Source organism: Hemiscyllium ocellatum, chromosome 36 (assembly GCF_020745735.1).
Source record: "Hemiscyllium ocellatum isolate sHemOce1 chromosome 36, sHemOce1.pat.X.cur, whole genome shotgun sequence".
NCBI classification, from domain to species: domain Eukaryota; kingdom Metazoa; phylum Chordata; class Chondrichthyes; order Orectolobiformes; family Hemiscylliidae; genus Hemiscyllium; species Hemiscyllium ocellatum.
This window is the reverse complement of record NC_083436.1, coordinates 38,183,081-38,208,418: the sequence shown is the minus strand read 5'-3', so window position 1 is coordinate 38,208,418 and position 25,338 is coordinate 38,183,081. Positions and strand designations below refer to the sequence as shown.

The following is a 25,338-nucleotide window of genomic DNA, read 5'->3' as shown; positions in this document are numbered from 1 at the left end:
GTTTGTGACTGGCAACCATAAGACATTGCCATGCATTGAAATAACACCATTAATACCTCAAATCCTTCACAGCCAGCAATATCAAACAAAAGTTGTACATGGAGCCATGAAAGGAGATATTAGGACAGGTGGCTGAATAAAGGATCAAAGAGATCATTTTGAAGGAGCACCTGAAAGGTGGAATGGTTTAAGAAGGCAATTCCAGGATTTAGAATCTCACCAATGATAGAGAAATGAATATTCAGTAAAACACAAACAAATCTTACAGACATTTTAATTTCAAAGTCTCAAAAGTACATTGACTATACAAGTAAGTGAGCCATTTTTTGTGATGATGTTCATTTTGCTACTTGTCCACCAACAGCATAGGAGAGAAATATATAGTTTAAATTGTGTAAAGAAAAGAAAACAAATTGCAGTAAAATGGCTCCTGTCATGATCTCATGATACTTTCCGCAGCTAATGAAATAGTCTGATATTTAATGGGTATGACTGAGGGCCCATTCAATAGGTAGAGGTGAAAACCCTTCAGCAACTAGGATCAGTTTTGCAATTAAATCCCCATCAGGCAATCAGCTAGCTGTCATCAGGGTTCCTGGCTGAAAATGTGTTGCTGGAAAAGCGCAGCAGGTCAGGCAGCATCCAAGGAACAGGAAATTCGATGTTTCGGGCATAAGCCCTTCATCAGGAGGGCTTATGCCCAAAACGTCGAATTTCCTGTTCCTTGGATGCTGCCTGACCTGCTGCGCTTTTCCAGCAACACATTTTCAGCTCTGATCTCCAGCATCTGCAGACCTCACTTTCTCCATCAGGGTTCCTGGGCCCTGTAAAGTGAATTCCCTCCTCCAACCAGAAGCCAGCAGCGCCATTAAGAAAGTTGGTCACTGCTGGTACTGAAGGAGAAGGATTATGTGCAGAGCCTTGGAATGCAGGGGTGAGCTTACCTAGGCCCATGAGGCAGCCTCAGTTCGGATCAGACTGGAAAAGGGCAGCTGATTAAAGGAGATGACTTTGCTCTTTCCTGAATTATGCCTTTGGATCTATTACCCCACTTGAGGGTGCAAACTCAGTTTAATGTAGCAAGTCCAACACTGCAGCACTGGAGCATCATCTGAGATTGCATTCTGAAGGACCTGAAGTAGGATCGGAACTCACAACCTTCTGATTCCTGAAAATGCTGCCACTGTGCAAAGACTGACACTAACTTCCCTGCAACAGTTAGTTTCTATTTGGTTTCGTGAAGGCCTGGTCAACTTCAATACAGCACCAAGTCAGTGTCAAACATTTAAAACATGCTACAGACTCCAGAAACCTTATCAGCAGAACAAGGACATATCTGCTGATAGATGTAGCAATTGCTACGCACTGTAAAAGGTCATTAAACTGAATCAACACACCCGCAATGTTTTAATTGTGTCAACTCCACCTCGCTGACTTCCCATCAGATCCCTCAGTCTTTTTGTTATGTACCCTTTACCAAGATATATTCTACATATATTGTGATTTCAATTGTTCTTTACATGACCAGCTGTCAGCCTTTTGCACAATCTAACGCCAGAAGGGGGTTGTATGTTTGAAAAAGAAAGACATTCATGAATATTACAATAGTCTTATTTTAAAACAAAAATATAGCCACAGTGAATGAGCATAGATCTGTTTCATTTCCAGTTCAGAATTACTGGCAGTCATCAAAAGACTCAAGTTGTTTGACTTGAAGGTGGATGTGTGGCAACATTACCTGCAAAATAAAAGGTAAAGTCACCATATTTCTACTCTTCAATTCAAGAGAGAGTGATGACTGGTGATGAATTTAACCTAATGGTCACTATGCCTCAGGTGAGGAGCAAGGTTGAAGACAAATAATTCATGGCGGCCTTAGTCAGTGCACGAATTGAACACACACAGTTACCATTATCAGCCATCCATGCTTACCAAGCTAAACTGACCCCTACAAGATTTCAGTCAAAAGACAGACAGAAGTTATGCCTCTCCTTGGACAGTTTTATCCTAAGGTTCCTTGCAGGAGAATGAAAATGTTCACAACAAAATGGTGAACAACGCATCCAATGGGCTCTGCCTGTGCTGTGCCTGAAAAAAAACCACACCTCCTGAAGCTACGATTCAGGATAAAGAAGTGGTTTGATGAGCTTGTGACAGTATCTAGAACCTCCCACACCATGAATTCAATTCAGCACGAGCTAGCTGATGGATGGTGGGGTGAAGTCCTCATTGGATATGGGCATCACTTGCCACGCCAGCATTTATTGCCTATCCCTAATTGTTAACAATTAGCCATATAGGGCTTCACTTATCGCTTACTTCTTTAACCCTTCTTACCCTTTGTCTTCAGTATATATACCTTTTCCTAGCTACTATCAGTTCTGAAGAAGGGTCACTGGATCCAAAACATTAACTCTGCTTTCTCTCCACAGATGCTGCCAGACCTGCCGAGTTTCTCCATCATTTTCTATACATGTTTGAGATTTCCAACATTCACAGTTCTTTGTTTCATATTATTACACTGAGAAATAACTTGGCACTGGTTGGCAGGAAAACAATGGGAAGTCCTTCCAGAATGACTGCTAGATGTCATCCTAGTCCTTGATGAATTTGCAAGGAGTGGTCTGCCCTTAGAAATCAACAGCTGGTCCCATAGCAAAGAGCAAGCACTGAAGCCAGTCATGCCCCAGTCAAAGGTACCTTTCCCCAGCATTGAGATTTTCTGCAATGTTGCAGAAGCAGACTTCTATCAGGAGGTAGGAGACAAATTGGTAGTTAGCATTGGACATGGGGCTTGGGGATGCACAACTTAAAATGGTAGAGGAGCTGCCACAGATACTCTTCTGAGAAGGGTTAACAGTCTAGTCTGAGCTCCCATGAAACACCCATACATCAATCGCATGCCTGAAATAATGTTGAGTGAATATCCACCATTTTGAGAACCCTTCCCTTCTCTATAAGTTCTCACAGAGAGACTAGCAAACAGGCACTACTATTGCCTTCCTGTTGGGTTTCCTGCTTCGTGGGTCAGCTCGCGATAAATGTGTAGGTGGTTGAGAATGAAATCATTTCATGTGGAGCTACTTCAATGGTTGAGCTTGAACTAATTACAGTACATGGTCCTGGCTCATAGTGCAAAGGTCCCAATCCATAGAAAAATCGAGAAAACATTTTTATGAATTGCTGATTAAAACTGGGGTCTCTGAAACTACAAGAAATAATACAGAAGGAGCAGCACTGAAAAAGGCTATTTGAACATCATAACCAGAACAAAGGGAGATGGTTGTGGTTGGTGAGGTCAGTTATTTCAGTTTCAGGACATCTCTGCTGTTCCTCAGGGTAGTGTTCAGGGCCTAACTGCAGCTTCTTCATCAAGAACCTCCCTTCATGATAAGGTCAGAAGTGGGATGTTTGCTGATGATTGCATAATGTTCAGCACCATTTGCAACTCCTCAGATATTGAAGCAGCCCATGTTCGAATACACCAAAATCTGGAAAATATTTAGGTTTGGGCAAGTGACATTTACACCACAGAAGTGCCAGACAGTGATCACCTTCATCAAGAGAGAATTTAACCACCCTGCCCCTTGATATTCAGTGTCAGTACTTTCACTGAATTCTAAACTATCAACATCCTAGAATTACCATTGATCAAAAACTGAAATGGACAAGCTGTATAAAGATAGTGGCTACAACATCAGGTCAAAGATGAGGGATTCTGCAGTGAGTAACTCATCCCCGACTTCGCGTAGCCTGTCCCCCATCTGCAACATCCAATGAGGAGTGTGATGGAATACTCCCCACTTGCCTGGATGAGTGCAGCTCCAACTACACTACAATGCATACTGTTTGACAGGCACCACATCTACAAACACCCACTACTTTCCACCACCAATGCTCAGTAGCAGCAGTACCTTCCACAATATGAACTTCAGAAATTTAACAAAGCACTTAGATAGTACATTCTAAACCGACTACTGTAATCATACCGAAGGACAAGGGCAGCAGATATATAAGAACACCATCACCTGCAAGTTCCCCTCTGAGTCTTTCATCATCTAGACTTGGAAATATATCACCATTCCTTCAGTGTCACTGGGTCAAAATACTGGAATTTCCTCCATAACAGCATTGTGGATGTTGCAGTGGTTCCAGAAGGCAGCTCCCCATCACCTTATCAAGGGTAACTCGGGAGAGGCAATAAATGTTGGCTCAGACAGAAATGTCCACATCCTACAAATGACTGAAGAAAGTGCTGACATTTATGTTGCACGAGCCTTTACTCCTCCCACTTCATCCAACTCTGTCAGTGAGATTAGTTTCATTCTTTTCCCATCATGTATCTACCAAGCTTCCTCTCAAAGGCTTAAAGTTACTCAATGCAACCATTCCATATAAAGTTTCACAAGCTTCGTACATTCCAGTCATGACACAATATTTATTGTCATCCACATTGGTTTTCCACATGCATAAAATACATCAACAATTTTGAAAACCCTTCCACCAGCTCACACCTCTGCCTTCCAGCCCATTTCAAAACCTTTCCAACCCATTTCCAACCTTTCTAAATAGAATTACTTTCTCAGTCCTGGTATCAAATTTATATTTGTCATTAACAATTTTTTTAAAAATTGAATATTCTGATATATAGTTATATTTTTGAAACTTAATCATATAACAAATAATATTTAAAACAAAACAAAATTACAGGATTTATGATAATTAAGTGCAAAGCCATAAATTTCAAGGATACAAATTACAATTCAATTACTAAATGCACTTTGGTGAATCCTGAAAACCATTTACTTATAAAATTAGTTGTGTTGTCACAGTTGGACTTTGTACACCTACATTGTCTAGCCTACACTGAGGCAGCACGATTCCAAACTCATATGACTAACTGGAGTTTGCACATTCTCCCTATGTCTGTGTGAGCTTCCTCCCTCAGTCCAAAGATGTACAAGTTAGGTGGATTGATCATGCTAAATTGCTCATAGCATCCATGGATGTACAGGCTAAGAAGATTAGTCATGGGAAATGCAGCGATAGGGTGGGTCTGGGTGGGATGCTCTTCGGAGGGTCAATGTGGATTCAATGGGCTGAACATCCTGCTTTCACACTATTCTATGATTCTAAGCCTCCTACAATATTATAGTGGCATTCTGTTTCCACTATGCTACTGGTGTACAAACAGCCAGGAAAAATAACATCCTTTTTGAAAAAAAAGCAGGAACAACTCATTATTTTTGTCAGCACATTTTAGAAATGTCAAATATTACGAGACATCAGTTCATGGTAAAAGGGTTTAAGTGTAATGGAGATGGAAGAAACATGCTTTTTTTACACAGAGAGAGATAAGCGTCTGGAATGAGCTGCCAGAGTTGAAGAAGGTGGAAACAATAGCGATGTTTAAGAAGCATTGTGATGAATAAAGAAATAGGAAGGGAATATAGGGATACGAAACAGAGAGGTAAAAGGTTTTTAGTTTAGAAAGGAATCATGTGTCAATGCAGTCTTGGTTGGGCGAAGGGCCTGTCCCTGAGCTGTGCTGTTCTTTGTTCTTTCTTACTGCATCTCTGGCTCCAAAGTGGTATTAATTGTCAAAAGGACGGTTATTCATGAATGGAATAAACTTGCTGTGCATGCTGATAAGACCCTGTACTCACTAAGGTAAATGTCCAGCTGTCTTGCAGAGAAACAAGAATCACAATCATTTCTGTTGACAGTTTTAATATATAACATTCAGAACTATTAAAGTTTTAGAGGTCTTTTTTGCAGGGATCTCTTTCAAATCTATAATAAAACCCATAAAAGTGACTTAGAATATTGCTTTATCACTGGATATATTATTGAAGCTCTTTTCCTGAGCATAAATAATTCATAACTCAGGAGCGCTTCAAGCAAGTGTGAACTGCAAGGGTCTTTTGCACAATTGAAGAAATACTTGGAATGCATAATCAAGAATGGGATAATCCATTTATTCTGTATTATTATTCTGATTCAACCCTGGTTTCATTTTGTAATGGTGAAAGATAAGAGACGAAAATTAACAACCAATACTTTTCAATGGAATACGAAAATGCAAATAAAAAGATTGATTTTAATTGCATTATTATTGTTTCTTCATTCTTAAATGGTTCTTGTTCATCTCTAGTTTCACAGTAAAATTAATAATTGTTGGTGTGCAATGATTCCAGGTGTAATGTTTGCAAATTAGAGGGGCACTGAAGCTGAATATAATAAAACTATTATTTTAGTTCCCCTTGTTTTTGCAGCCTGTCCTTCACACGGAGGGTTATATGAATCTGCAACCAGCTCAGTTGCCTTGGAATCAAGGACAGCACTAACAACAGTGTACAGTTGGGAATTGCGCAAGCAGTCATGTGAAGTAAGAAGTGGTGTATTTGGAGACTAACAGCATGACGGCCACAGTGGTGATAGACAGCCCCCGAGAATGTTTGTGGCAGAATATGACAAACCACTAATTGCAACCGCAACCCCCCCACCATACCCCACGCTATCCCAACCACATCTCCACCTCTACTGAGGCAGCGCATAACAATGTAAGAACTGCAGCACCATTTAATACTGTCATGGTTGATCTCATCTCGACTGCAGCTCTACTTTCCTGCCCACTCCTCATGATCCTCTAACCCATTATTACTTAAAAATCTGTCTATCTCCTCTTCAAACTTAAACAGAAATTTCCGAGAAAACTCAGCAGGTCTGTGCAGAGATAGCAGAGTCAACATTCCAAAGAAGGGTCACAGGACCCAAACTTTTGGCTCTGCTTTCTTTCTACAGACTTTCCAGATCTGTTGAGTTTATCCAGTAATTTCTGTTTTTTTTTGTTTCAGATTTCTGGTTTTTATTCTCTTTACATTTATTCAGTGTTCCAACATTCACTGCACTTTGGGGTGATGAATTCAGAAGTTGAATGATCTTTGAAAGGAGTAATTCTCTTGATCTCTGATTTAAGTCTGCCACCGCTTTGCCTGAAACCAAGACCTCTCCTTCTAGATAAGTCTACAAGGGGAAGCATTCCATTCTGCCTCGACCTTAATCTCCTTTAATATGCTGCATACTTCAATTCAATCTACTCTCACTCTTCTAAACTATTGTGAGCATTGACCTAAATTGCTCAATACCTCCTCACAAGACAAGCTGCAATAATATGGCAACAATGGAGAGGTCAGATGGAACAGAACATATCTTTTCTTTGTTAAGTCCCCAAAGAGATCATATAGTCATCCAACTAATGGTTAATTAATACAAGAGAGAAAGAGGAAAAGACGGTGGGGGGAGGTCACCCTGGAATATTATTGAACAGAAAAAGCTCTTTGGTCAAGTATGTGTTGTGACATCACCCTATAATGCTCCAAAGTCCAACTCCACTCTCACACTCATTCTTCGCCTTCTTGTATGTTGCAAGATGGTGGCAAAGTAGAACACTCCAGCCGGAGCTCGTTCTCGTCTACCCGCTCTTCCTCTTTTCTTCTCACTCTTCTCTCTCATCTCTTTTCTTTTCCCCTGGTTTTCCTTCTTCTCCTTCTTCTTTTCTTCTCTTTGACTCCTGGACGTCAGTAACGATTCCTGGGCTTTGGCGAGTGACAATTCCCAGGCTTTGGAGACAGACTCCTGGCCTGGTGCAGTGGCCTGCCAGCATTGGCTTGGAAACCTCTCAATCTGTTGCAGTGGCCTCTTTCTGTAGGATGTGACGAACTCCTGGCCTCCTGCAACAGCCTCCCAGTGAGACAGTGGCTGGCATGAGCTAGGGCCCAGTGTGAACTGGAAGCTAAGTGTCAGCGTAGTCTGCTGCATTAAACCCTTTTCTGTAATGTTGAACATCTTACTATGTAACAAATCTATTCACAAAAGAAGCTGTGCTTAAACACTTCTGTTATCTAAGTCAGTGCTGTAACTGGGCGACACAAACTTTTCACTATACTTACAGCATACATGAGAATAGAGGCTATTCTATTGAAGAAGATACTCACTTCAACAGATATTGATTCAGAAACGCATTTGTGCAATTTCCTGTCACATTCAAAGAATTCCATGATCTAACCTTCCACTGTCACTTTTGACGCAATCTTGCTGTTACCATTTTGTTAATAATCCTAAATGCATTTAGTCACCCATTATCTTTCCCAGCTCGACTGAAAGTAGTTCTAAGTAAACATCATACAATGAATACAAGACACAAATAAGAACATTAATAGCTGCTCACATTATTTTTTGCACATTACCTTTAATTAAACTTTACCTTGACCCCATATTGATTTCAGTTTTATATATCAAACACGTCCATCATTCCTTGAAACTGAACTGCACATCCATCTGTCCATTTCACATATATACCAAGGTGCAACAAGCTTTTAAATAATTATTGATCAATAACTGAACTTTTCTTCTACAGTATTGCAAATGATAGATAGGGTTTCAATAGGAAAGGGAAAAAAAAGGTTATGGGGAAAAGACAGCAAACTGGAGTTGAGGATTATTGGATCAGCCAAAATCTCATCGAATGGCTGAGGAGACTTGATGAGCTGAATGGCCTACTTCTACATCTTATATTCCAACCTGTCCAAGCAGTATAGGAATAGCAGCAAGTCAATGACAATGGAGTCACCCTGTCACTCAATTGCACATTGTAGCCACCAGACCATGTACTGAGACCTATGGAGAAATCTTACAGTTCCCCCTCCAGTGGGTTTGGAACTCAGAAAATGTAATAAGTGGCCTGCCTGCTACCTACCCTGCACACAGTGAATTCTCTCCTATCTTACATGGGGCTGGTACAGGAATTGGGTATCTGCCTGCTCTGGGACTGATCAAGGAATTGCCAGCAACTCTCTATGTTGGGACTTCCTGCCCAGGCAAGAATGGAAATCATTCCCTCAGCCAGTTTATGCCGCACTGAGCATTCAATGGTTACAAAGTGGAGGTGTATTCACCCTTAGCTCTTGAAGATGAGGCGGGAAATATCAGGATCCACATGATCCTGCCTGATGTCTAATTTAGAGGATAGCACACTGGGCATGAGTGGTAAAGATAATGCAGCTGTCTGCTTACTGGAGCAGGAGGCCATGTCAGAGGTCTGCTGAGTTAGACATTTAAGTGCATTTTAATGGGATAGTCTAGAGAAGGATGGTAATGGAAATGCATAATTAAATGCTTAGGGTATTGAGAAGGCCATGAAAAAGCCTTTGGTAAATATCAATGTCAGGAGTCTGGATCCAATTTGATATAGGACTTGCACAATACTTGAAACCCTCCGGCCAGGTAGTGCTAGCCAATTCTATTCACAGGGTTATGGTCCCAAAGTAATGATGCAGCATATGACAGCTGGTGTTGCTGCTTCATTAGCAGCACCAACAGCAACCAACCAAACACTTGAACGCTGCAGCAGTAGCTCAGACTTTTCTTCATTAATTCACAGGATGTGAGATCCACTGGCTGGACCAGCATTTACTGCCTGTACCTGGCTGCTCCTGAAAGGGTGGTAGTCTTCTTAATCCACAGCAGCCCCTGTTGCTATGGGTAGAACCATAGGGGCACTACCCTGGGAATTGAAGGACTTTAGCTGAGTGATACAAATATACAAGTCAGGTTGGTGAGTGACTCAGAGGGGTGATGTTCCCAGGTATCTGCTGCCCTTCTGCTTCTAGTGGAATGATTATGGGTTTGGAATATGTTGTTTAAGTAATTTATAAGAATTTCTAAAGTGCATGTTGTAGATGCCGTGTCGGGTGGCATGATGGCACAGTGGTTAGCACTGCTGTCTCACAGTGCCTGAGACCCGGGTTCAATTCCCGACTCAGGCGACTGACTGTGTGGAGTTTGCACGTTCTCCCCGTGTCTGCGTGGGTTTCCTCCGGGTGCTCCGGTTTCCTCCCACAGTCCAAAGATGTGCGGGTCAGGTGAATTGGCCATGCTAAATTGCCCGTAGTGTTAGGTAAGGGGTAAATGTAGGGGTATGGGTGAGCCGCGCTTCGGCGGGTCGGTGTGGGCTTGTTGGGCCGAAGGGCCTGTTTCCACAATGTAAGTAATCTAATCTAATCAAAAGTAATCTAATCTAGATGGTACACATACTGGGTGTCTTTAGTGAAGGCAGTGGATGCTTATGGATGTGGTGCCAATCAAGTGGCTGCTTTGTACTGGATGCTGTCAAGCTTCTTGAGTGCTGTTGGAGTTGTACTCATCCAGGTAAGTGGGGAATATTCCATTATTCATGGGACTTGAAGATGGTGGACAGGCTTTGGGTAATTAGGAGGTGAGATACTGCAGAATGTTTAGTCTCTGACCTGGTCTTGTAGCCTCTGTCTTTGCATGACAAGTTCAGTTAAAGGAGAGAGGGAGAAAGGTAGGAGAGTGCACGACAGATAGGTAAAAGCAATGACTGCAGGTGCTGGAAACCAGATTCTGGATTAGAGTGGTGCTGGAACAGCACAGCAGTTCAGGTAGCATCCGAGGAACAGGAAAATCGACATTTTGGGCAAAAGCCCTTCACCAGGAATACAGCTTTATTAAATTCATTGATGCGTGGGTGGAGGGGGATGAAGGTGAGCCCTTTGCTGAGGACTAATCGTTTGTCGTCAGTGAGGGGGAGGTCTGGAGGGATGGTGAAAACTCGACAGGGCTGGGAGCTGGGATCTGGTGTGGGTGTGGAGCTGGGAGTAGGGGCGGAGCCTGTAACTGGAGTGGGTGTGGTGGTGCGGGGAATGGGGGTGGAATCATGAGCAGGGGTGGTGTTCCCCTCAGGGTATTCCTGATGAAGGGCGTTTGCCTGAAACGTCAATTTTCCTGCTCCTCGGATGCTACCTGAACTGCTGTGCTTTTCCAGCACCACTCGAATCGAGAGTGCAGGACAGATAAACAAACTTGCATTTACATATTAGCTCTATAATTGCAGTTATGCTCCTGCAATTGCAATCTTGAGGACTGGTCTAATGATCACCATAGCAGTTGTAACTTCATTTTATTTCATAAATCTGGAGTAAGCAGTTAGTATCAGTCATGGTGACCATATTAACACTGGATTGTTGGATAATAAACATGCATTTCACCAACAAACATCTGAGAAGAAAATTTGCCATCTACACCAAACTGACTAAATATGTGACTTTAGACACTTAATTGCGATTGACTCTTAACACCCCACCTGAAATGGCCAAGCAATTCTTTCATTATGAAGAAGGCTTCCCACCGCTATGTTTTAAGGGAAGTCAGGAATTGGGCAAGAATTGTTGGCTCACAGTGATGAGAAAATCATGATGTCAGAACAAACTAGAGCCAAAGCAATGCATAGCATAAACTAATTTAGACATAGCAAGAGATAAATAATGACCAAATCATTGTGGTATGATTTGAGAGACAGAAATTGACTAGGACACCAAGGAGAATTCTACAGCTCTTCAAATCAATGCATCTGAGAGAAGTTGACAGATTAACTCATCTGAATGAAGGAGAACAGATGAGAAAATACTGAATTCTCATTGTCATGGGGTCATACAGCATGGAAACAGACCCTTCGGCCCAACCAGTCCATGCCAAACATAAACCTAAACTAAACTAGTCCCACCTGCTTATTTCTGGCCTATATCCCTCAAAACCTTTCCTTTTCATATTGTCATTGTAACCACATCTACCACTTGCTCAGGAAGTTCATTCCACATGTAGATGATGAGGAGTCCTGCTATGAGATGAGGTGACTGGGTTGAAAACCGCTATGAAGTGAGAAAAAATTGAGAGGAGAATGTCATCTTTAAACAAAAAGTGATGGGAGAGAAGAAACAAGCCTTTATAACGTGAGCTGGTTTCTGGTCATTCTGATTATTATGTGGGAGAAAACAACTTATCAAGTCAGTTTGAGCAAAGATGGAAATTCAATAATCTACATTAATCCACAATTTTCAAGCAACATCCTCGAGTGGATTCACATTATTATTTCCTGAAACTCCCAGTTGTTTAAGTGATGGAATTCTGGCTATACCTGTAAGAGCCTATCTATCCAGCTGACCCATCAGTGGCTTTTGGGCAACTGATATACTGCAGGTCCACAGGCAAGGACCTTTCTCCATATCAGTAACACCCTACAATGTTATAAGTTGTCACATTTTTCTGGCAATCCACTTTTCAGATCTAAGTGTCATGATGCAAAGACCTAAAACTGAAAACTGATTAGGAGCAAGACAGAGTTCAACCATTATTCCAGTCCATTGTGAACTAATTGGATCATAACAAGCAACTGGTTCTTTGAAATATATCTGCAATGCCAGTGGATTTTCAGAGAACTAGATTAATAAACACCCACAGAATCTGGTGTATCAAAATACATAGAAGCAAGTGTTGAAATTTGGTGACCTTCATGTTAACTGTCAATGGAGCACATAAATACAAAGATATTTAATCTAAACATGTGTATATGTTAGGGCAAGGTGGAGCAGAAGTCATGCATTTCATAGTATAATGGTTTTCAAAATTCAGTCCTACTTCAGCTTGCCTTGAGTTAAAGCAGGTAGCATGCTGAATGTTATCGTCCATTCAGGATAAATCTGAGAGCTGGAGACTACACAGAATTCCTTCATGGTTTGAATACATTGCCTCTATGTTCTGGTCAACATCTATCTGTCAATCTACATCAATCAAACACAGACTGTCCAGTCATGATCATATTGCTGTTGATGTTGCTGTGCATTAATTCAGTGACACCTTTTCTGCATAGCAACAATGACCACACCTCAAAGATATTCACTAGTTCTGAACCCTTTATGCACCTGTGAACAGAAATAAACAATGCTGCACATTACCAGCAACTGTACCCTCTACAGACGAAATGGCAGACTAATTAAATGATACGCAGCAAATGCATAGCTCTTCACTTGACTCTGGATTTTGCAATTGTTAAATAAATAACACTAAATGCAGGAATCAGTTCAGACACTGAAACATAGACTTAGGCAGTGATAGACATATTACTGATAAAGCTTTCTGTTTCTTAGGTTGAAGGATTCTAAGGATGATGCTCGCTCGCATTACATTCAGGTATCTTGTATCAATATCTAAAACTTCCTGTGTAAGTACTCAGTGTATTTCAAATGGTATGTACCCAGATATGTGATCAGTGATTTTTGAATCAATATAACCTACATTATGGTTGAGGCTCCCAAGAGGAACAGTAAAAGATTCCCGAGTCATATTCTATGATCAATAACCTAAATTGACGCTCACAGCTTCCTTCACCTATAATACAAACTGCTATATTGCTGTTCAATGCTTTTCCCAGTTTGATGGCAATGAATCCTCCACAGTTCCTCAGAACAATGTGCAAGGCTTCCAAGATCACTACAAGATTTCCTTTCCAAATATTGAAAACTCTCACTTTTCCCTCCTCCTCAGCTGTCATTCAGAATCAGGCAATTAAACCATCACTCGGGTGATGCCATCAATTGTCAGTAAGCCTCCCAAATTGAAGCTGATAAGAATCGTCACAGCCCCAGTAGCTGAATCAGGGAATATATTTGTTTTCATTTTCACACCAAAACCCACAAAGACAAAAAAGATCTTTTTTTCCCTCTGGACAAAAGAGGTTCATTTTCAATTCACGAAGGTCACAAAGATTCTTTTCTCCTGAATTCATCTTATACAGGTAAATGGGGGCAGAAAATGCATTAGCTGCTGGAAGGTGTCCAAACCATTGTTCCATCAATACAGTGCACACAAAGCACGTTGAATACAACTCTGACAAGGCATGTGCCACATCTGTGTCAATACAGGGGAACCGATGTATGTAAGCAAAGATATTTTATCATTTTTTATTACATATGAATGACAACCAAACTTTTACGCTTTGATATTTAAATCAGTATATCTAAAAAAGAACTGAGAAGTCAATTTGTCCTTTGTAATATTTGACAAATGTCTTCTTTAGTTCAGCATGAAAGGCTGATATAAAATCAGATATTCAGGAAAGTCAATGTTTCAAGGAGGGAGCTATTGAACAAAACCTCTCCTTCATCAACTCCTTCATTCAAGTAAAACATTTCAAGAAAACTTTTACAGGCATGTTTGGAGGAAGCTCTCAACTGATCTGATCTTCTTTCTTGTTTTACATTTTCTTTCGTGGTTCTGACTATAACAATTCAAACCCGACTCAATTGTCAAGATGATGGTGAGAAGATAATGGGGATGAAATTGATCATCATGGGTAAAAATAATCAATTTCACAGGGTTCTGTCCAGTTGTCAAAGGATGTCAAATTAGCAGGGAACAATGGTCATGCCTCCAACACAGCCAACTCCTGCCTTATTGGAAACTCACGAAAACACTCTGGTGGTATCAATAAAGGAAGGCTAGAAGACATTCACTGTAGGCAGAATAGAATACAATAGAAGTAATACATTGCCACATGTACTTTTACATGAAAAATACAGTGAAAAGCTTTCTAAATTGCCCCACCATAATGCCAGATAATATCAATGACAGAAGTCATACATAATAATAAAAGAAAATTAAAATTAAGACAAAGTTCATCACAGTTAAGTTAATGGCTCCTGAGCCCGGGGAAAGCTGGTAAATGATTAATGGAGAGGCAGTCAGGGATGAGAATGCTATGCCAGGACACGCTTGGATGTGACACCAAACTGGGCCATTGGAATATTGGGCCAGAAACCTCTGGCAAAGAAGACCGCCATGCTGGGTCAGGATAGCCACACCAGGTTGCTGGAAGCCACCTCATTGGTGGATCAGGAGAAGCCTCCCATTTCACATCGAACACTCCAGACATTGCCTCCAATCCACCATCTGTCCCCTTCACCAATGCTTCTGCTCCTTCAGCTGCGTGGGCCTAGCTGTGACCTGGAGCCTCGGCCCACCTGAAGGCCTAGACTGGGAAGCCAACTCAGGAGCTGTTCTTCACTCGAGAGGAGACTTGAGACTGAGGTGGATCAGCGTCTGACTTGTCTTGGCATTGCTGCCACTGCCACCGGAAGTTAAGGAGGAGATAATAAATAGCAGCTGTATTCGACATGCAATGTTTGGCTAAATGTTACAAAGCTAACTCTGATGAAAAGATTAGAATGTGTTCTTACGTTTGTAACTGTATAATTCTCTAAAACGTTTACAGACAAGAAAAAGTAGTGACTGAATGTGTGTGAATATCTCACTACCTCAGCTGTTACATACAGTTTATTAAGCATCTATACTTAATACAGACTTTGTATAACATTAGTATTATCTTCTTGCATAATTTGTTTGAATTGGCAACTTCTGTTGGTGTCATATATGCTTAAGATTACAAGCAACTTTTCTATTGTATCCTGTTTTAAAAGTGAAGAAATGTATTCCAAGTACCCACAACCACATCGGGAAATAATCACTTAGTGGATGATTTATACACAAAGAAAAGTCACTGATAAGAGGCTTGATTTAATATAGGACTCTTAATAGTTAAGAAAAAATGGAGACAATGAAGTCAGTGTTTCAATCATGAAGACATCACAGCAGACAACCGTTATCCTAACCAAACATACAATTGGGATCAAATAACATGCTTTATTATCATAGTGGTAAGCTACACAATTTGATGAAATGACAAGTAAAGCTATGATGAGTTGGGATATCACTACTACTGAATGGCATCTTAAAAGGTCAATCTGTAGATGACAGAAAATGACCGTTACTTTTTATCAGAAACTGGGCATATATTATCTAATAATCTAAGATTGACCATCAACTGCTGATATACTGGGCAAGTATCACCAAGCCAATTCAGAACGCCTGGACCAATTATTGTCCAGAGGTATCTGATTGTAGCTTGCAAAGGATAAAATGAGGCCTCTCCTTCCATAGTCATCCATGCAAGAAAAAAGAAGAGACTGCACCCAACTAACCAGGAATTAGCAGCATGTTGTGGTTTTGGCAGTATCTATGAAGAGAAAAACAGAATTAGTCTTTCAAGTCTTGAATGAATCTTCTTTGGAAATAAGGTTCTGAAGAAGTCATATCAGACTCAAAGCATTAACTATTTCTCTCTCCAGAGACATTGCTTAGGTTTCTCTAGCATTTTCTATGTTTGTTTTAGATTTCCAGTATTTGCAATATGTGGCGTTTATTCAATTGTGCAGGTATTCAGTCTAATATCTGGCCAAGTGTTATTTGTGCTGTATTTATTCTGATAACTTAATAAATTGGTAAGCTTTGCCTAAACTTGTACCTAGAAAGATCCCATATTTAATCAGTCCCTGAGTCTTATGACTAAACTTAAAATTAGACTATGGAATCCAACTAGATCTCAATTGTACAGAGATCTTGCAGAAAGATGAAAAAATGTTTATTCTAACAGTGTTGGGACTGTGCTACAACCACACTTGTCTTCAAATTCCACATTTGATCATTTGAATCTTTTAGTAAATATTGTAGTGTAAACAGAAGTCATGATAAATCTCCATCATGACACTTACCATCAGAATATTGCCTTGCATGATATATAGATCATACCGGTTGGCAATTCGTGATGAAAAAAAATATTTATTACGACCATAAGACCCCAGATGTGAGACCTAATTTAAAGACTTCCATTGATTTCAGTGATATAGGTCTAGATGCAATAGAAATAAAAGTGCAGAGAGAAATAAAGCAAATAGTTGACTCACTATAACCATCATCACGAAGAGTCAGCATCTACCCAGTTGTATCAGCAAAACAAAGCCAACATCACAAATTAATTTATGACCTTCTGACTAATTTACTATTATTTAATCACCTTAACATTCCCTGCAGCTTATTCGCAGCCAAGAAACTTTTCTCCAAAGATAACTATAAAATGACATTTTTAAAATGACCAGATTTCTGCTGTTTCTTTGAATGATTTAAAAAGTTAATTCTCCACTGCTCCTGGCTTGCCTCTTTTCCCTTACACCAGAATAGGCATGGGTCTTCAAAGTATCTTGAATTTCACACTTGGTCTTGTAACTTTTGAATTTTTGGAAATAATCATAAAGTTTCCCTAAAACTAATAGTAAATATCAACAAAAGTTCCTCTTTATAATGGCTACTTCATGAAAGATATAAGCTGCCTACTGTGCTTCACAATATCAGGCTGAGGGAAAGTAGACAAAATGCCTTGAAAGGAATGATTAACACAGGTGACCAATGTTCAGTTGAAGTCATGAGCTTATGGAAATTTTCAATCAATGGAGACAAAGGTTGATGATCTTACGGGCATGAAATTTCAAGGGATAGGATCTAGAAGTCTTGCTACCTGTAACGAACACAAGGAAAGACTACATTTAAAGATTATTTAATGTTCTTCCATGTTCTTCAGCTCAGAAAATTCTGCTTTCTGTACCAAGTGCCGTTCACTCCATGTTTAAGTTGCTTCTAGTCCCCAGTCATCTCCATTTTAAAATATTCATGCTCATGTTTTTACCCCTTCCTCTATCTCTTCACAATTGTTTCTAATACCTTTGCTCTTTTACATTCTGGCCTCTTGTTCACTCCCATTTTCCTTCAGCCAACTATTTTATCAGATCATGAATCTTATGATTAAAGTTAAATTGAATTTCAGAATCAAACCAGATCACACTTGCACATATGGATCATTGGAGAAGGATAATTTATTTTTAATCTTGACAGTATTGGAACTATGCTATAACCATGCTTGACTTTAAATTCTATCTTGTATCATTTTAATATTTTAACTAATAATTACACTGTAAAGAAACAGGATACACGATAAATTTCATCTGTGACACTTAATAGACATGTCTTCAGCCTTATGTGTCGACCTTGAGCACTGAGAAATCCTTCCTAAAGAAGGAACACCTCTCCCTACTCTTTTAAGACATTCCCTTATTCCTTTGAATCTGCTCATTCTTTGAGAAAGCTCTTAGTCACCCATTCTAAAGTTCTTTTCTTCAGCTTGTTATCAACATGGTTTTCTGATATATGCCTCTGAAAGGTCTGAGGACAGTGTGAATGTATGTTGTTGTTATTTGGATGTGTTTGAAATACCCAAATGTAATACTTTAATCACTTGACTGGTTGGAGGCAGACAATTTAGATGAAGCACTGACTGTCCTTGCTATGGTAATTACATTTAACAGCCATTATCCAAAGAGCAAATGCCAGCTAATGGTAAACAAGCTGCAGTTTAAAATATGAAGTGCTTTGAAAAGTGTCATTTTTAAACATGGGGTTCAATGCTGATAATTCCAGTTTGGTTGATTAAATGTCATAATTGTGACATTCTTGGGACCATTCTCTACCAAAGCATACATGTTCAGAGTGAATAATATGGTGATCATTTAATCAATGCATTGAGAAGATATCACAAGCAATGACAGAAAAATTTGAATGTTTTATGGATACCAGAGAATAAATTGCTGCCTTTGCTCCCAACTCTACCATCAGGTAGTGTGATAGGTGGATGGAGGTGGGGCAATGGTGATGTCAGAGGGGAGGGTGGAGTGGATGCAACCTGTCCAGCTTCCTTCCCACCAGTCTGCTCCATCCTTCCCCTAACCTATCATCATTACCCCCACCTCTGTCCACTATCGCACTCTCAGTTACTTACCCCCAATCCCACCCCCAACCCATTTATCTCTCCACCCCCTAGACTCCCAGCCTCATTCCTGACGAAGGGCTTATGCCTGAAATGTCAATTTTCCTGCTCCTCGGACGCTGCCAGGCCTGCTGTGCTTTTCCAATACCACATTCTCGACTCAAATCTCAAACATCTGCAGTCCACACGTTTGCCTATGGAATTCCTTGCCAAGAGAAGTAGTTGACACTATTATCACTTTTAAAGGTAAGGTAGATACTTTTTTGAAAAATAAAGGAATTAAGAGATATAGTGAAAACGCAGGTAAGTGGAGCTGAGTCCACAAAAAAGATTAGCCATGATCTTATTGAGTGGCAGAGCAGGCTCGAAGGGCCGGACAGCCTATTCCTGCTCCTTGTTCTTATGAATGCTTCTGAGTGATTTGATAACCTCATACTATTTTAGGAGTTATCAAAAGCAATCATGATCATGATAAAAGATGGCAAGTGTGCAAATGGTAACTGTTCCTGCCGAAAGAAATTCCAAAAAACACTTTTTGATATCAAATGATGTTACTGAATGCTTCATTGCATTTGAACACGAAGATATTAGCACCTTTTTTTCTCATGGGCCAGAAGATTATTATGTTCCACTTGATCCTATATCCACAGGTATACACATTCCTTAGGGATTACTGGATGTCATTACTTTCATTGCCTGTTCCTAATTGTATTGAGGACAAAAGACATCACCTACATTCTTGTGGGCGTGGAGTCATACGTAGGTCAGGTAAGAGCAGCAGGTTTCTTTCCCTAAAGGACATCAATGAACTTGATGTATTTTTTTATGACAACGGTCATCATTGGGTTCGCTTTTTTATTCCAGATTATTCATTGAATACATTCAGTGGGAATTGAACCCATGTCCTGGATCATTAAACTGGAGATTCGGGATTACTATTGTAGTGATATAACCACGATGCCAACAACACCCCCTGATAGAATCAAAATCAATAAGAGTAAGGTAGCTTGCTGATTTCCATTTCTCCACCCATGGCTGCATTGCCCTCTTTTTTTTATACCCTAGCTGGGAGGTAGGAAATCTGTCTCCTATCTGAGATCAGAAAATTGAGCACAAATAACACAGCCAATCCAAATAGCGCAATCCATTTTTCAGCATATGCAGAGGCACCATTCACAACAGTCAAGGCAGAACACATTAGCAACATTAATCTTGCTGCTTTATGAAGCATCTCTCCCTTGAAAAGCAGTGACTCAGAGGAATTTATAGATTGAACAGCTGCAGCAAGTATACTTAAAATGGTCCTGTTTCACCACTCCTTCATTGGCTAAGTCACTGCACAGGTAACCTGCAGAGATATACCAGTACTGCACAATCACTTGTGTCCAGGGGGTGTGATCCACCCTGTTCCTGTCACTGCACAAACTTGATCAAAATTGAACTGCAAGTCAAATCTATTTTGCTCGTGGGCTCAACACATGAAGAATTTAGACTAAAACAGCATTTAAAGGAACACTGAAAACTGACTTTTTTGGATTTGAGGAGAGAGATTCCCGACTCAGGCGACTAACTGTGTGGAGTTTGCACATTCTCCCCGTGTCTGTGTGGGTTTCCTCCGGGTGCTCCAGTTTCCTCCCACAGTCCAAAGATGTGCGGGTCAGGTGAATTGGCCAGGATAAATTGCCCGTAGTGTTAGGTAAGGGGTAAATGTAGGGGTATGGGTGGGTTGCGCTTCGGCGGGTCGGTGTGGACTTGTTGGGCCGAAGGGCCTGTTTCCACACTGTAAGTAATCTAATCTAATCTAATCTTAGTCACATTTCCAAGTAAGAAAGACAGAGGGCTATCAAGTCATTCAGCCTGTGACAAACCTTTGCTGCACTGATTCTAAATTAATCCCATGGATCAACTATCACCTGTTCTTCAACCCCACCATTGCCCTCTATCTTGCGTACGTTTAAAATATTTATCCCACTCATTTCTAAAGAAAGCACTAGTTGCTGACCAAACAAGGTTGCAGTGCTGGTTTTGGTTTGTAGAATTGGTTAGTCCTAGAAGTGGATTTAATCTTTCCTCCAGATCATTTCAAACACAAATTGATGAAAGCTTGATAATCGAACATTTTTAAAAAATTAAAATCTATGAAATTTTGTTTGTGACCCATTGCCAGAGATAACAGTTTCCTGACTCCTGACAATTGACTACTTTGACTAAAAATGTGATAGAGACAAGCATATGCATTCAAAAAGTGAGGGAACAATTCTCTCTAGAACTTCAAATGAATATATCCAAGTATACATTCAACTTGAGTGCCAGGGTTACATTCAGGGAAATGAACTTAATTTGTTTTGCCTGCCACACATTGGTTTGCTAATTCCATTAACACCCAAATAATCAAAGTAGCATATCGTGTGCTTGTTGGTGACAAAGTCATAAAACAGGCTTGTCAGTAAATTCTCTCATTTATTTAGGAAGCATCTGTATTTTGCCTGTATTCATGAAACATAGGCTGAGTTTTACTTTAATGTAGCTTGATTCTAAATAATGTGGTTATGAAGTTCTTGTGGTAGTGTCCCTATCTCTGATCCAGGTAGACCTAGGTTCAAGACTCAGCTCCTGCAGAGGTATGCCATAATATCTCTGAAAAAGGTTGATTTGAAAATATCAACAACTTGGTATTGCATGGAACTCCAGAAGCCAATGGCATTTCAAATTACAGCAATTTTGACAAATTTTGAGTCTAATAGTGAAAAGATACAACATTGGTATTACACCTTTTCACTATTAAACTCAAACTTTGTCAAAATTAATATAATTTGAAATGCCATAAGCTCCTGGATTCCACTGTATTCAGAAATAATCAGAGTGCTTCTCACCATATTGTTTTATGTCATCAAAGCACATACTTTGTCCCTTTTCAAAAATTCGCTAGCTCTCTGGGTAATGCCAGGTTGCATGGTGTTTGGATCATCCTCAAAACTAATAGTTAGCATATTATTGTCACTGACCAGGTCGTGTGCTTGGAATCATTGCTCATGAAGGATTTCATGTGCTTACAGCCTTAGAGGAGATGTTTGTAGTGAACCAGTTTACTTTATAGGAGAACGTGAATGCTGGAGATCAGAGTCGAGAACATGGTGTTGGAAAAGCACAGGTCAGGCAGCATCCGCGGAGCAGGAAAACCAACGTTTCACGCATATGCCCTCCATCAGGAATCATCACTACTTTATAGATGCAAATCTTCCCATAACCTTCTCCGTTCTCAGCCGGCTTTTGCTGCAACTTTAACTCTCTTTAGTCCCTAAACTTCCTCAGTTACTACCACATTCTCTATCAGGCCAAGAACTCTCTTCACTCAACAGAATGAAGCCAAATATTGAAGAATTGATTTCTTGGCACCATTGTGGTCTCTTAGTGATAAATTAAACCAAGTTGGTTTGAACCAATTGATGAAGTGAACACTTCTTGGATTGTGCCTAAGTACCAGCACTTCGGTTGCAAGTGGTTTATAGACTGGTCTTTCTCACAGTTGTTAATGCAGTCAAATAGCAGCTGGGAACATAACACCACTGTATAGAAATGATTTGAGGTTTCACAGTTTTGTTTTTGTCAGTAATGATTAGCTAAAAAAGAGACAGCCCTGTCAGTGGTAATCCTTTATTTATCAACCTTCTTCAGATCAAACACTCTCACTGGATCACAGCCTTCTAATCATAAGGAAAAAGAGAAAAACTGTTTCTTTACAATTCACGCTGCTTCGCTTGGTCTCTTGCCTAGCCTGATTCACAGCAGTGACCTTATTCTCAATCAGCAGCAGATGTAGAAATTTTCTAACCGAAATTTTAATTCACACAACTCTGCAAAGTCTGATCTCCTACTTCCCTTGGGCCTTTATAGGTTGGTACCATTAGAAGATTGGGGAAATAGCCAAGTTCTTAAAAACTAAATCAAAACCAAAACACATGTCATATTAATTACATCAGTGAGTCAATGTTCAGTTTACTGATTAAGGATGATCAGCCATGATCATATTGAATGCTGGTGCAGGTTTGAAGGTCAGAATGGCCTACTCCTGCACCTATTGTCTATTGTAAAGAGTGATTGCTCCCAAATGATGGAACACATTCACAGTTACTAGCTTCTCGAAATGGATGTCATGTCCATCCACTTCCTTAATAAGCCTGCATCACAAGGGAAAAGAGAATATTTGCTTAGAGTGTAATGTGCCCACTACAAAAGTGGCCACTTTGAATCATCTCCAATTGATATCAGCCCAATGTATAACAACCGATTGACTTTTTCATGGTCTGAGTCCAACTTTGTCAAAGTAGGTTAAAACAGGACTGAGATTTTACAGGTTTATATTATTCAGAACGGCTCTTGTGGAGCGCTCGTCACATCCATACATCTGGGTTAATTGCTGTCACTGACGATTACTCGCTAATGGGTATGACTGTCCACCTATGGAACTCTGTGTCAGAAGTCATGGGTTCTGTGGGTCCTCTTGTGGCTGATGAGCCTGATCTTAGAGCCTAATCTCCAAATAAACATTTCGCAGGAATTTCTGGGAGGTGGAATCTATCCCTAGCATTGAAATGGCTGGCATTCTTTTCTCCAGTTCCTTTTCCATACTATCTCTTGCTGATGAGTGTTCTCAAAGAATTGTATCCCTTTATACAGGAGCTTCCTCCAAGTCAGTTTCATCTGAATGAGGGTCTCCCACATGCTGACATCTATGTTATATTTCTTAACGGAAACCTTCAGAGAGTTTTTGAAAAATTTCCTTTTTCCTCCTATTATTCAACTGCTTTCTTTGAACTGAGTGAAGATGGTTTGCTTTGGCAGTCAGAACTCAGACATCCTAAGCACTTGATTCAGGAAGGCTGCCATTGGTACCAACTTCAATCAAGGAGATGGTGAGAAGCACTGAGGAATCTCTGTACTCTCCGTAGTTGAAACCATCATCATCCTAATCCACAAGAGATGCCCTCCCCCAAACTTTGAGGAAATTCTTTCAAAAAATCAGGCCTAGATCCAAGTCTCACCTGCTGCAGACATGTGTCATAACATGCCTGGTTGGGGGTGATTAAAACTTCTTTCATTATATTCAGGATAAAAAACCTTAGTAACTCAATTCAGCTTTTCTGCACGGATGAAAATGCAAAATCCTAAACTGAAAGTGTCCCCTGAACTATTGTTAGAGCTACATGAGAGAAGGGCAAAGTCACACAATTGTTGTAGTTTTGTAGAGCATTGGAGAAAATAAGCTAATAATCTGTTGAAATCTCAATTCTGGTCGGAGAGTGTCTGGTTTCAATGAAAGGAAGTTTGACTAATTGCCAATGTCACACAGCAATGCTCCACCACTTTGACAATAAATGCAACCTTGTTCATTTACCCAAATGTTTTGTAGACCATTCCAATCAATCTGTCAACTTTTCTGAGATTAATATTCTGGAAGCACTTTGGAAGCAGTTAAACTGCAACAGGGAGTAGGTGGTTGCCAGTCTAAATCCAAAGCAAATACAAACAGCAGTCATCAAATCTTCAATAACCTCCCATTCCATCTGCATCATCTTTCAAAAACACTTATGAGCCAATCACCAACAGTTTACTGGACCGGGGATCTGATTGGCAACCCTCAATTAACAGCATTTTTGTACTACTTCAGATACAAGCCAATTGAAATCAATCATATTTGAATGAAGGGCAAACAGTTGTTTGGTCTGCTTAAAATACCAGGTCCATATTTCTCAAACTTTTGTAATACAGTATAAACAACAGCTTATGTACCAATACTCTTAGTATTGTTGTGTTTTCAACTGTCACCACAATCCTGCACCATTTTGATTAGTTTAAGAATGAAAAGAGTTAAAAGAAACAAAGAGCATTTATCTTCATCTGGATGCCTACACCATGAGTTAGCTCAACAGTGGCATGATACCCTATGCCAACCCTCACCCACCATGCTGCTGACTATGCTGGACTCACTATTGTAGGAGTTGCCTCTCTTTAGGTGCAATCTCTTTGCTGCTGGGCACACCTCACTGATGCTATTAGCAAAAGCAAATGGTTAACATTGTTTGCTGACTACAGCCAGATAGCTATAATCAGTGGAAACTATACAAAGGTATGGCCTTCACTCATCAGACCAATTCCAGAGATTTCAGGACTGAGATAAGAAGAGAAACTGGACTGCTTAGGACAATATTCACTGGCATTAAGATTGAGGGGGGAATCTCACAGAAACTTTAAAAATTATAACTAGACTAGACATGGTAAATGCAAGAAAGATGTCCTCAATTGTGGGGAGTCCAGAACCATGGGTCCTGCTCTAAGGATATAGGGTAGGCCAATTGGGGCTGAGATGAGGAGAAAATTCTTCATCTGTGAGCCTATAGAATTTTCTACCATGGAGAATGGTTGAGGCAAAAACGCTGAATGTTTGAGAAGGAGTTCAGTATAATTCTTAGGGATAAAGAGATCAAGGGGTATGGGGACAGGACACTGAGTTGGATGATCAGCCATGATCAGATTGCATGGTGGCGCAGGCTCACAGGGCTGAACAGACTACTCCTGTTTCTGTTTTCAATATCTCTATATTTGTATTTCTCCACACATCACCTTCAGATGCAAGAACTTCCAATTTTCAATTTTAATGAATAATGTGGCTCTGGGTAGACAGGAAAATTTCCCTTGCCTTCCTCAGGGAAAGAAAAGTTGCCTTTTCAAAGTATCTTCTACCTCTGAGTAAGCATCATCCCATGAGGTTCTTA

At 40.2% G+C, this 25,338-nt stretch overlaps 1 protein-coding gene across 1 annotated transcript in view; it reads right to left on the bottom strand.

Moving 5' to 3' along the window:
* Positions 1 to 25,338, bottom strand: part of ccser1 (coiled-coil serine-rich protein 1) — a 1,124,107-nt gene that overhangs the window by 391,943 nt on the left and 706,826 nt on the right. The window lies entirely within an intron of this gene.